This window comes from Bos javanicus, chromosome 8 (genome assembly GCF_032452875.1).
Source record: "Bos javanicus breed banteng chromosome 8, ARS-OSU_banteng_1.0, whole genome shotgun sequence".
NCBI lineage: Eukaryota > Metazoa > Chordata > Mammalia > Artiodactyla > Bovidae > Bos > Bos javanicus.
In genome coordinates, this window is record NC_083875.1 from 10344746 (window position 1) to 10359192 (window position 14447).

Consider the following 14447-nt stretch of genomic DNA (forward strand, 5'->3'; position numbering starts at 1 on the left):
ATGATGCTTCTAGGTAGCCAGGTTAAAACTGGAAACAACTACTAACTGTAAATAACAACTACTGTGCTTAGTTGCTCAGTCGTGTCTGAATCTATGCGACCCCCTGGACTATAGCCCGCCAGGCTCCTCTGCCCATGGGATTCTCCAGTCAAGAATACTGCAGTGGGTTGCCATGCCCTCTTCCAAAGGATCTTCCCAAACCAAGGAACTGAACCCAGGTCTCCTGAATTGCAGGTGGATTCTTTACCATTTGAGCCACCAGGAAAACCCAATAGCAACTACTATTGGGTAGCAGTAGCTTGCCCAGGGCTTCCCAGGTGGCCCATTTAAAGAATACTACTCTGGGCCAAGTCTCCCTGGTGGCTCAGTAAGAATCTGCCTGTAATGTAGGAGACTTGTGTTGGATCCCTGGGTCAGGAAGATCCCTTGGAGAAAAAATGGCAACCCACTCCAGTAATCTTGCCTGGGAAATCTCATGGACAGAGGAGTCTAGCAGGCTACCATCCATGGGGTCGCAAAAGAGTTGGACACAATTTAGCAACTAAACAACAACTATCACCCTTGGCCAACACTCACTGGTTAAGTGCTTTACATTTACAAACTCATTCAATCTCACCATCCTCTGAGGTAGATAACTAAGACAAGACACCACTTGCCCAGGGCTTCCCAGAGGGCCCTGCTAAGTCGCTTCAGTCATGCCTGACTCTGTGTGACCCCAGAGACAGCAGCCCACCAGGCTCCGCTGTCCCTGGGATTCTCCAGGCAAGAGCACTGGAATGGGTTGCCATTTCCTTCTCCAATGCATGAAAGTGAAAAGTGAAAGTGAAGTCGCTCAGTCGTGTCCGACTCCTAAAACAAACAAACAAACAACAACAACCCATCTGCCAATGCAGGAGACATGAGATGTGGGTTCGATCCCCAGGTCAGGCAGGTCTCCTGGAGGAGGAAATGACAATTCACTCCAGTATTTTTGCCTGGAGAACTCCATGGACAGAGGATCCTGGCAGACTACAATCCTTGGGGTGGCAAAGAGTCAGGCACGACTGAAGTGACTTAGCACGCACACACCACTTGCCCAAGGTCAATCAACTAATGACTTCCCTTTTCTTATTAGAACTGTAACTGAAGTACTTATGTTAGTCTTACTCTTTCTTCAAAATATAAGATTAGCGATATAATTTTATCACTTCTATGGAGCAAATGTTTACTTGTGTTAAGTACCATGCAACAAGCTGGTCAACAGATACACCACTAAGATACTAATGATGTTCCTCTTATGTTTTACTCATTATGATTCACTACTTAAGGTTGTATACCATGGAGAGTTTTATTCCCAAAGAATTAGTACATATACTACTTGTCAAACTTTTAAAGACAGAAATACTCATGTAGCTCCTCCTACATTTCCAATGACAGGAAGTTTAACGTAGAGTTTTGCTGATAAAGATACTCTTTTAACAGACTCTAACTTTTTTAATAACTTCAAGCCACTTATCCGACTGAATCAATAAAGACTACATTTCTTTTCTTTTCCACAAGGCAGTGTTTTAAATGTCTGTAAAATCTTCAGAAAGAGTCTCCATGCTAAACAGTCCCAGCCATGATTCCAGTTTGACATGGTTTCCTTGTTTGTCATTATCTAATCTTCTTTTAAAAAGCGGGTCTCCCCACATTCAGCACAGACTTCTGCAGAGAACCTAACCAGAGCAGGATATAGGAAACTATTAGTTTTCTTATTCTGAACCCAAAATTGTGTTACTTTCTCCCACTACCAAGTCATTTTTGTGAGTGTATTAAGTTTGCAGATAAAACTTCTGCACATTCATTAAAGCAGCAGTGATTAAACATCAAAGAGACAACTGAACTGATTCAGGCTTTTATCCAGGCTTCCCTTTCCTAAACTTGAGGCTTTTTTTGTTTTTAAAAGCAAAATAGTTTCATTTTTGCTTTTTTTTTCTTGTATGTAAATATTACTATTTGATATATATTATATATTTTATTTGTCTATTATCTGTGTCATTATTGTCTATTTTCCGCATGTACTCAAAGTAGTACCTGGAATATAACAAGCACTGTTTATTACTGAACTAACTCACAAACGGAGAAGGCAACGGCAACCCACTCCAGTATTCTTGCCTGGAGAATCCCATAAGCGGAGGTGCCTGGTAGGCTGCAGTCCATGGGATCCCGAAGAGTCGGACATGATTGAGCGACTTCACTTTCACTTTTCACTTTCGTGCACTGGAGAAGGAAACGGCAACCCACTCCAGTGTTCTTGCCTGGAGAATCCCAGGGATGGGGGAGCCTGATGGGCTGCCATCTATGGGGTCACACAGAGTTGGACATGACTGAAGTGACTTAGCAGCAGCAACTCACAAACAGATGGAAAAGGGTGGAACATGCATATCCTTTTGGCTTCTGGGAAGCAATCTCTAAACTACTACACTTCACTGCTAAATGATCTTAACACCTTATCAAGAAATACACAATCAGAAGAGCCATAACTACCACATGCCCTCTAGAATTTACTATGTCAATCTAATACAGGAATTATAGCCTTTGATTACTTTTAAGATATGCAGTTTTGATGTTACCCTCTATGTTTCCTCTGCTTTTCCATTCTAAAATAATTATATAACCTGAAAATAAAACTACACATCTCCCCATCATTAATACTAGATGTGGACTGTGAAGAAGGCTGAGCGCCGAAGAATTGATGCTTTTGAACCGTGGTGTTGGAGAAGACTCTTAAGAGTCCCTTGGACTGCAAGGAGATCCAACCAGTCCATTCTGAAGGAGATCAGCCCTGGGATTTCTTTGGAAGGAATGATGCTAAAGCTGAAACTCCACTACTTTGGCCACCTCATGCGAAGAGTTGACTCATTGGAAAAGACTCTGATGCTGGGAGGGATTGGGGGCAGGAGGAGAAGGGGACGACAGAGGATGAGATGGCTGGATGGCATCACTGACTCAATGGATGTGAGTCGCAGTGAACTCCGGGAGTTGGTGATGGACAGGGAGGCCTGGCGTGCTGCTATTCATGGGGTCGCAAAGAGTCGGACATGACTGAGCAACTGATCTGATCTGATCTGAAAGGAAATCAGTCCTGAGTATTCACTGGAAAGACAGACGCTGAAGCTGAAACTCCAATATGTTGGCCACTTGATATGAAGAGCTGACTCACTGGAAAAGACCCTGATGCTGGAAAAGATTGAGGGCAGGAGAAGAAGGGGATGACAGAGGATGAGATGGTTGGATGGCATCACCGACTCAATGGACATGAGTTTGAGTAAACTCCGGGAGTTGGGTACGGACAGGGAGGCCTGGCATGCTGCAGTTCACGGGATCGCAAAGAGTTGGACACGACTGAGCGACTGAACTGAACTGAAGATATGTCTGGGGTTTCCCGGTGGGTAAAGACCAGTGCCTGCCAATGCAGGAAACACCGGTTCAATCCCTGGGTTGGCAAGATCCCCTGGAGAAAGAAATGGCAACCCACTTCAGTATTCTTGCCTGGCAAATCCCATGGACAGAGGAACCTGGCTATAGTCCATGGGGTTGCAAAGGAGTCAGGCATGACTTAACGACTAACCAACAATAAGATATGTCTACTTCAAGGGAACTCATATAATAGACATTGGTCAAAACAATTCATAAATATTCTCAAACTAGTCTTCTCTCTAAAAGTAATGTCCTCCTTTACCTAGTAAGTACTTGTGCCAGCCAAGGAGTTCCCATAGCCCTGCAAAAAAATGAATGCTTCCTTCCGCCTTTCCTTTCCACCAATTTCAGAGACTCTTATAAGACAGCAAACTTTTGCAAAACTCTCTGCTAGTAGGGTACCACAAATATATTTCTGCCATATTACATTATAATTCATATACAAATCTGTCTCTCTCCTAAAATGTGAGCTTCTTAAGAGCAAGGATTATTTATCAACTGCTGTAGTTCCAGCTCCTACTGAGTTGTGGGGCTTCCCTGGGGTTGCAAAGAGTCAGATGCGGCTGAGTGACTAACACTACTCCTACTGCCAAGGTATAAACAGTAAATAAATCTTTGCTTAGTTAAGAAATGGTTGAAAATGTCTATTTTCAAGTCTCTTCAAACAAAATAATCTTAACAGTCCTGATCCTTGAAATTAACAGCAAAAAGATGTTACTAAATTAAAAATTAATGTAATTGGATCATTTTCCAAGAAAACTAATAAGCATTTATTAAACACTGAATATGTCCTATAGGCCAAAGGATAAGCAAATGCTAAAGATACAAAAACAGAGCTCTGCTCTTGATAGCAGGGTAAGTAATATTAATGTTCCCAAAGAGATATTCTGTCATTGGTTTACAATCGACATTCAGTGTCCTTGGAGCCAAACTCTGTTAGGACTGTTGATGTCCCTTAGGGAGCTAACAATACTGGATGGAGAACTCAGCAGTCCAACAGTTCCATGTTGAATAGGCCAAGACAGTTCTCCAGAGTTCACTACCACAGGAAAACAGCGATTTGAACGGCAAGAGTCTCCTGTCATCATTATAAATAAATTTTAAAGTCTGTGTGACTACCATTCAAATATCCCCTGGACCAAAACAAAGACATACATAAAAAACATTCCTATTGGCATACATCTAGAATATCTCGACGTTAAAATATAACAATTTACTCACAGAACCAATCCAGATGCTCCCATCTATTGCTCAAACTTTCATGTGCCTTTGAAGCCTCTATTCTCTTCTGCAGGAAGATTATATTAACACACTGATAATTTCCAGAACAGTAACTTGTGATTCTGCATTTCTGGATGATCCAATATCTTCCTTACCATTTTGCATTTCCCCTATCTCAGCAGTTTTCTCAGGTTTAATAAATGAAATAACAATGGAATTGAAGTAAGATACTTCATTAAGCTAGAATAAAGTGACTCATAAAATCTTATATTAAACTGGAATTGATGTTAACAATCTTTCCTAAATACCTCAGCTTACAGAGGGGGAAAAAAAAAATCTGATAATTGGAGCCAGAAACCCTGATGCCCAGATTACTGCTTACACAAATTTACCAACAAATAAAAGCAAATATTCCCATCAGTCATTCAGAAACTCAGGGTCTATTTAAATGTATGTCACTTAAAAGTTTTGTTAAGAATTCAGAATTATGACAAGTGTGCAAACAGAAGTTGTCCCATAGTGGGACTTAGGCAAGTATTTCTTACAGAAGGAGAAATCAAATTTAACATATTTTGGGAAATACTATCTTAAGAAGTGTTTGTTAGACACTTTCCCCAGAGGAACTTCTTTTATGCCTCAATACTGCAGGGTTTTGCATTCATTCATTTATGCTTTTACCAAATACCTACTGAGCACCTAGTATACGCTAGGCACTGAAAAGTACAGCAGTGAACAAAATAAAACTGTGTTCACATAAAACCTTACATTTCTGTGGTAAAAGACAAATTTTAAAAAAGAGTCAATCATATAGTATTCAGATCATGATAAATACAATAGAGAAAAATAAAGCTGGGAACGAATTCAGGATTATAATTTTTAAATAGGAAGAAAGCCATGTAGATATAGGAGAAAGGATATTTAAGGTCAAGACCTTGACACAGAAATTGTCTACTATGTTCAAAGAATAGCACCAAGGACAGTGTGGCCAGAGTTAAATGGGCAAAGGATAGCATAGTAGAACATGGAAACTGGGGGTTACTGGGAGGACAAGATCAAAGAGGAATCTGTAACTGAAAATTTCTGTTAAAAATATGAAATATTACTTACTTAGACTGGGGTTGAATCAATAGCCTAGGGATGACTCAACTTAATAGGAAACTTATCATGAATTGCTAACAGTAGAATTTCTAACATCAACAGGTTGCCAGAGAGATGTTATTTTTGGACATTCCCAGCATCCATTAAATTATACTTCTGAGAGCATTATCAACTACTTCTGTAAATGACTAGCTTTGAAGCATACCCTTGTCAATTTACTAGGAGGTGAGTGCTGAAAAGGGGATGAAGAAGGCTGAGGACAAGGGAATTCATGTTTCCCACTGCAGAGAGGTGAGGACATGCTTTATCTCTTGTATCTCAGGAGGTATGCTAATATATAATTCAAAATAGGAAGACAGTCAATCAGATTGTTTCCAAGTAAAAGCTATGGTCAAACAAATTTCAGGGAGCCTATCTATACTTTATTCACTACTTATAATACGTAAGCATCCCAAGGACAAGTTTCTTTTATTTTTTACATTTTTCCACAGTCTACCATTGTTAGGCCCTCACATTTTGTATCGTCTGACTGAACAGACAAAAACATACCTCAAGTCATGAGGACAGGCTCTGCACCTGAGCTGGGGAGCACGCAACTTTCTCATACTTCTGCCTTTGAAAACCTGGGGCTTGGAAAGCAAAGGAAATCATTTTTAAAAAAATGAAGACAACCCACAGGATGGAAGAAAATATTTACTAACAATGTGACTGACGAGGGATTAGTCTTCAAAATTTACAAACAGCTAATGTGGCTCAATATCCAAAAAACAAAAAACAAAACACAAAACCCTAAACAATCCAATCAAAAAGAGGGCAAAAGACCTAAAGAGATAATTCTTCAAAGACATACAGCCAGCCAACAGGCACATGAAAAAATGCTTAACATCATTAATTATTAAAGAAATGCAAATTAAAACTACAATGAGGTTATCACCTCACACCAGTAAGAATGCCCATCATCAAAAAAATCAACCAACAATAAATGCTCGAGAGGATGTGAAGAAAGGGGAACCTTCCTATACTGTTGGTGGGAATGTAAACTGGTAAAGCTACTATGAAGAACAGTATGGAAGTTCCATAAGAAACTAAAAATAGAGCAACCAAATCATCAACCAAATGATCTAGCAATCCCATTCCTGGGCATACACCTGGAGGAAAAACATGATTCGAAAAAATATATACAGCCGAGGGTTTGCTGCAGCATTGTTTACAATAACCAAAACCATGGAAACAACCTAAAACATCCATCAACAGATGAAAGGATAAAGGAGGTGTAGTATACATACTCAGTAGAACATTACTCAGCCATTAAAAAGAAAATACTGCCATTTGCAGCAAATGAATGGTCTTAGACATCATCATGCTAAGTGAAGTCAAAGACAAGTATCATATGATGTTTACATGCAGAATCTAAAGTGAGTGAAGTAAATAAGTGAAGTCGCTCAGTCGTGTCCGACTCTTTGCGACCCCATGGACTATAGCCTACCAGGCTCCTCTGTCCATGGGATTTTCCAGGCAATAGTACTGGAGTGGATTGCCATTTCCTTCTCCAGGGGATCTTCCTGACCCAGGGATCGAACCCAGGTCTCCTGCATTGTAGACAGACGCTTTACTGTCTGAGCCTAAAAAAATGATACAAATGAGCTTATTTACAAATTAGAAACAAGTTCACAGAATGAACTTCTGGTTACCAGGGAGGAAGGGTAGGGAGGAGGGATAGTTAGGGAGTTTGGGGTTGACAGGTATACTCTGCTAATATTTATAACAGAAAATCAACAACGACCTACAGTATAACACAGGGAACACTGCTCAGTATTCTATAACAACCTATATGGGAAAAAATTTGAAAAAGAATAGATACATGTATATGTATAACTGAGTCACTTTGCTGTATACCTGAAACACAACACCGTGAATCAACTATTCTCCTACATAAAATAAAAATTAAAGCAAAAAACAAAAACCAAAACCCTCAGGCTTCAGACAACCATCCTATTTTCTCTATTTCTTTTTTCCTTCATGTTTTCCCCATGATCTGGTCATCCCAGCATGATTATGTATTCCACTCCAGATTCATAATGGCTTATCTCAGTTTTATCTGCTAAAGTCTTCATGTATTTCAAACCCCTTATTCTGAATTATTTTCCTCAGATACCTATGTAAAGTTCAGGAGTTCTCCAACTATATGGAGAAGCATAATGTATAATGTACCATGGAAATAGTATTAATATTGTAAATTACTTACTATATCCTTCTGAATACAATCAGCTTTCAAAACGCACCCTCTATACTACAGATCTATGTCTAATTATAGGTGGTAAGACTTCTTCAATCTTTAGAATAATTTCCAGACTCAGATCTGTTTTAAATTCTTTTATGTTTAACCAGCATCAAAAAATGTGCTGACTCTGTATCCCATGCTCCTTATTACGCCTTTTCATATGAGTTAATATATAAATAAAAAATCTTAAAATACTTACCAAGCTCTTTCATATTAAAGATAATCTCTATGAAAGGTAGAAAATGATTCAGTCTTAAAATTCTACAGTTATACTTTTTGCCATATTCCCAGATATCATGTTAGATAACATCAAGATAGTAATATAATTGATAGGCTGTCATTTTAAACTGAAGTTTATAGCTAGAAAAATCCACTCTTTACAAGGAGAACTAAAATAAAATACAAGTACAAGCTAAACCAAATTAATGTTAATTAACCTCCTTAGTAGGTTCTTTTATCTGTGACCTTCTGTATCTTCCTTGAGACTTCCTCCTTCTGCTGGATTAATGCCATGGTTTCCAACTGCCTTCTCTGGCTCCATCCTTATTCTTGTTACACATAGTTAAGTTAATTTTTCTAAGGTGCAAAAAAAAAAAAAAACAAAACACCCAACTGGGAGTAGGACAGAGGAGTACACAGTAAGAGATTTGGACCATGACTGCTTTGTGTTTGAAATCCCAGGTTCTACCCCTTGTTAGTAGTTTGACCTTGTACAAATGTCTTATCCTGTTAAACTCTGGTTTCCTCCTTGGCAAACTGCGGACCATGTCATTTACTTCAAAGAGTCACTACGAGGACTCAACAGGATACCAAAAAAAAAAGGTTCCTTATGGAGGCACCCAGAAATGTTAGCCTCCGTGTTCCTTTGTAAGTCTGAAGCAGCAATCTTTCATAAAGGTTATTACACCTGAGGGGAAAAATGATTTAAGGTGAGTAGCAGAAAAGCAATGCAAAGGCTGGTATTGAGAGTACTTGCTTTCTAATATGGGAATTTACTTGGAAAACTAAACTATGATGAGAAAGTGGTTTCATGAGTACACAGAAATCCCAATTTGGCAGACAGCTCTCTGCCAAGAACTGCTTGGACAAGGCTTGTTCCCCCCAAGTAACCGCAAGGACTCCCTATCCCAAGTTTTATCCCACAATTCAGTTTTGTTTTTCTTAACAGTGCCTGTAAGGTGGTGCTAGTGGTAAAGAATCTGCCTGCCAATGCAGATGTGAGTTTGATCCCTGGGCTGGGAAGATCGCTGGAGGAGGAACTGGCAACCCACTCCAGTATTCTTGCCTGGAGAATCCCATGGACAAAGGAGCCTGGCGGGCTACATGGGGTCGAAAAGAGTCAAACACGACTCAGCACACACACACCCCTAACCTTTTAATTACTCTAACTATGAATAAATGACTTTATTTGAGAACAGGTATCAAAGGCAGTAGTTTCTCAACATCTTAAAGGAATGGTGAATGCACGTTGGGGGCAGGGTGGAAGAAAGTGACAGGAGGGAAGGAAGATGTGATGCTGACAACCATATACCTCTCTCTAGTGGAAATTCTGAAAAGTGGAATAAAGAAACAGTAATTATCTACCAACTAAGTTTAGAATCTGATGGGAATCATGATGCAAAGTCTGGAGACTTTTTTGGTTCTCTCAGTATCTCTTAGATACTCTTTCAGTACCTCACAGATAAACCACATCCAAAGAAAGTCATAACTGATTTCAGAGAGAAAAAGCTTTCTTGCTAATAAGCTTTAATACTTCTTATTAAAGATAAATCACATATCTATGATTGTGTTTCCCCTGCCCCTTCAAATAATGACCAAAATCTAAAAAGAATCCTGGTAGAAATCATAAAGAGAACATAATAAATATCATTATGTTCTGCTTCTGGCAGCTAAAATTCTTAAAGTCTACACCTCTAAAATAGAAAACACTTGTTGCAAGTCATAAGATATTGTGACTAAATGAATATATATATGATATTTAAATCTCTTGATTCTGTATGTTATGACTGGAAAACATCAAGAGTGAAGGAAAGTCTAAATAGTTAAGAACATGGACAATGATGATATGCAGAACTGAATCTTTAGGAATCAATGGATGCTAGAGACAGAACCTGGCTGACAGCAGATGAGGAACTAGAATACATGGAGGTCAGAGTTAGAGAAACAGACCAAGAAGCTGCCTCTATATGCACAACAGCTGGGGGCATAAACTGGAGGCTTAGGGTGATGGATCAATCCCGTGGATGCATGTTTATTTGGTCTATCTGGTATTTAAAAGTCAGGAGACTGAATATAAATATCCAAGTTTTTACTTTTATAGAAAAAAAAATTGCTGCATCTATCACCCTCCGAGTCACCCTTAGTTCATAATCCCTCCTGTGCCAACAATTGGCTGGAACTGATCTCCCCTTCTTGTATCAGACTCGTACGCTCCCGGTGACCACTGGCCTGGTCACCTCTAGACACTAAATATCAGCTGCTGTTTATGACCCAGCTCATACTGCAGTTTGTGTCATGATAGAAAAAATAATTCTTTATTCTTATATCTCTATGAAAAGTCTGAAAACAAAAACAAATCTATTTGTTTTCCTTACATCTGGACCACTTAATTATGTTGCCTGCACACTGCCTGAGCAATCAACAAATAGGTGATAAAGCTAGAAGGCAGATTCTAGAATATAAGTCAGAAATCAGAAACAGAACAAACAACCTCCTCAGAATTTAATAACTGAAAATGTCACAGGTTCCAAACTGTATAACCATTAACCTTGCGATCTCAGTTCTAGGAAGTCTACCCTACAGATATACATGAGCGAGCAAACTAAATTATGTTCAGTGCTATTTTTTACAGTATTATTTCTAATAGGAAAAGATTAGAAACAAGCTAAATGTACACCATTAGGGGAATAGATAAATTATGGTATAATCACACAATGCAGCCATAAGAAACCCCTTATATGCAAACATGAAACAGCCTCCAAGTGAAAAGAACAAGGAAGAGCATGGCATATATGTCATTTGTGAAGGAGGAGGAGGAGGGAGAAAAGAAGAGCAAAGTAGGAAAGAATATATAAGGAACTACCTATACATTTGTTTATACTTGCATAAGGAGTTCTGGAGGAATACAGAGGAAACTGGAACACTGATTTTCTACAGGATAGGAACCTGATAACTGAAAGATGGAGGTGCTAGGAAGAATTTTCATTATATTTTTCTATCTTATGAATTTTGTAGCAGGTATGTGGATATCTATTGAAAAACGCTTTTAAGAATGTAACAGGTAGGCTGAGCTGATTCCAAGTATGATTATGAACTCAGCAACTACCAGAACTAGTGAGTCAGGGACCTCTCTCTATAGATGGTATTTTGCCTTTTAATTCATGAATGGAAATGTCAGTGGGAACCTAGAGGAGGCTGAGGGGGGAGAAGAAAGAGAGAAGGCAAGTGAGATGAAATAAGAACAATGGAAGAAATGGCATGGTGTCTTTTTTTTTTATTTGGCTCTCTGAACTGGTTTTGAGCCCAGAAAGAGTAAAAGGGTAGATTCAAAAGATAAGACACCTTTTCAACAGAGACTGTGAAGCTGTGAGCACAAGCTCTTGCTACACTGGGACTTGCAGACAGAGTGTGGTACAGAGCTGGGGATGGGGGAAGGTGGCTCCAGTTCAGCCCATTCCTCTGAGCACTTGAAGACCGCTGCTCTGCCGGCCCCAGAGACAGCAGTCCTGGCATGGCTGCTGTCCCTCACGAGGACGCAACATCAGGGCAGCGACAAGGTTCCACATTAGGGTGGGTTGGAGGGGACGGACTTCCCAAGGAGGCTGTAGGACAATAATATTCACTTAACGGATACATGTTATGTTCCACTCAAGGGCTCCCAGATACACTTAAGGGAACTCTGAAGAGGGCTGGGGGCTTGTATGAGTAAGGAGGGAAACTAAAAATTAACTCCATCTCTATATAAGTGATGAAGTTGGGAAATAATCATGACACAAAAGGATAAAAATATACGTGGACCAGTTAAGGAACAGAAAACAATACTCTGGCAAGAACTCCTAAAGAGAAGTCTTACGGATTCTTTTTTTTTTTTTTTAATTAACTTAGGCACTTGCTCACTGAACAGGAAGTAGAAGAGAAAAAAATATGAGGATGGCTGGAAAGAGATTACTCAAGGCTCTGCTGGGAACCAACACACTTAGTTATGCAGTACCTACTTTCCAAAGTGAAATCTTTCAACTGCTTTAAAATGTTTCTTTTCTAAGCCATTGAAAGCAATGAGATCATGTTCTTGATTAACAGCCAGGTTTTTTTTTCCCCCTGCAACCCAGACTGTTGAAGTAAAAAAGAAGAAAAATTAGAGAAATTTAAAAGGGTGAAGGGGGAAGAACTGGGAACAGAAAACAGAGATTTCTTAAACATAAATATAGTTTAAGAAAATTATGGAATAACCAGAAAGTTTGTTTAAAAAAAAAGAGGCTATCTTGTCCTGTTCCGAAAATACAACAGATTATCAATTCATTTAACTGATGCTTTCCTATTCCATTTTGTCCAGAGTTAAAGTAACATATGCAATCCTGTTATGCCTCATAGCACACAGCATTAAGTAATTATAAATACAGAGATAAGCCATTTGTAAAAGATGCGGTTTGTACTAACATAATAGGGCTTACTGAACCATTAAAAAAAAAGTGAATTTGAAGGCCAATGTTAGGCAATTTGGGGTCATATGCTTTTCAAAAGAGGAAATAAATGATACTCACTACCCTAAACAATGGATAGTGAAGAGAGAATTTCTAAGATAAGAAATCCAATACATAAGATTAAACTCCATCTCAAAACGCAACTACTATTGTTACAGAACAAATAACAAGGCCCATGTAATATATTCTATATCCATGACAGTGTCTCTCACATTACTAGCTATTTAATGTAACTTTATATTCAAATAGCACTTTATACTTTTCAAAATATCTTCACATTTCTCATTTGATGCTCACCATACCCTGTGAGGAAGGCAACACAGGTTTCATTCAGTTTTAGACACCAAGACAAAGAAAGGTTAAGAGAGAATTTACAAATCAATTATAAATCAAGGATCGAATGCAAGGGTCTAGAGCGTCTGTGTCAAAGGGTGTTTGTAGACTATTATGCATCTATATATTCAAATAGTTTAGAGGACAACTATGTTCCAGAAACTATAGGCATTTATACAGGCAATAGGAATGTAAGAAAGAACAGGAACATACATAGTGTCTACCCTCGTGGAGCTGCCAATTCAGTGAGTCATTATTTAAATGATTATAAAGATAAATGGCAAAGCTTCATTTGTGACAAGTGCTATGATGGGGTATCCAGGGCTATGAGAACATACAATGTGGGAAAGCTGACCAAGAAAAGAATTTACTATGAATTAATGATAAAGCTCACATCTGAAGGATAAGCATCATAAAGACAAAGAAAGAAACACTAATTCTTGGCAAAGGCAACATCATGCGCAAAGACCTACTGTGGGAGGGGGCATGTAAAATGCAAGAGATTAAAGGAAGAAAAGTGTGGTTGAAGCAGAAGTTCTGACCCCCAACTTCCAAGAGTGAGTGAGATCAGAATCCCCCATGTGAGCTCAGACACATTAAGGCTGGAGAGACCACAGGTCTAGTCTAATCATTGTTTTATAATATCTAGATGGTTCTCTCAGGTATAGGGGGCGAGTGGCCAATAATGAGAAAATAAGGGAACTGCTACATCCATTAAAAAGCTGCCAAAATGGGACTTCCCCTGATGGTCCAGTGGTTAAGACTCTGCCTTCGAATACAGAGGGTAGGGGTTCGAACCCTGGTCAGGGAGCTAAGATCCATATGCCTGGAAGCCAAGAAACCAAAATGTGAAACAAAGGCAACACTAACAAATTCAATAAAGACTTTAAACAATGGTGGGGGGAAAAAAACCAAAACTGCCAAGTTATTGAATTCTAGGAGGGTGACATCACTTTTAATTTAGAACATAAAGAAAAAATTTTCGAAGGTGGTGACATTTGCCCTAGGCTTTTAGAGGTGGATTGAATTTCTACAGACAGAGGATAAAGAGACTACTACAGATAGAGAAATGAGACTGAAAAGGTACCCCTTGCTGCTTCACAGTGTGTGAATATTTTATTTTAATGCAATCTTTCCTACGTGGTACTTTAGAAATATCATCCCCAGAACATCTTAAAGCTGTAGAGGTCCTGTAGCTTTTTACAAAGCTTGGTTTAATCTTTACTCACAACAAACCATATTAGGTTCAAGGACACATATTAATTCTCTCCATTTTGCAGATGAATGAGGCTGACTTGTGCAAGGTCACATTTCAACAGTGCTCTTTCTTTATAACATTAGAGATACTCGATCACTAGCATGTGGAACAGCCA

General features: G+C 39.0%; 1 protein-coding gene across 11 annotated transcripts in view; it reads right to left on the reverse strand.

Moving 5' to 3' along the window:
• The window catches only part of HMBOX1 (homeobox containing 1), a 195041-nt gene that overhangs the window by 127995 nt on the left and 52599 nt on the right, over window positions 1–14447 (reverse strand). The window contains exon 2 of one of the 11 annotated variants that reach the window (XM_061426814.1): window positions 6310–6389. The exons of the other annotated variants lie outside the window; for them this stretch is intronic. The gene's annotated coding sequence lies outside the window, so the exon portion shown is untranslated. The remainder of the gene's footprint in view (window positions 1–6309; window positions 6390–14447) is intronic. 11 annotated transcript variants of the gene reach the window in all.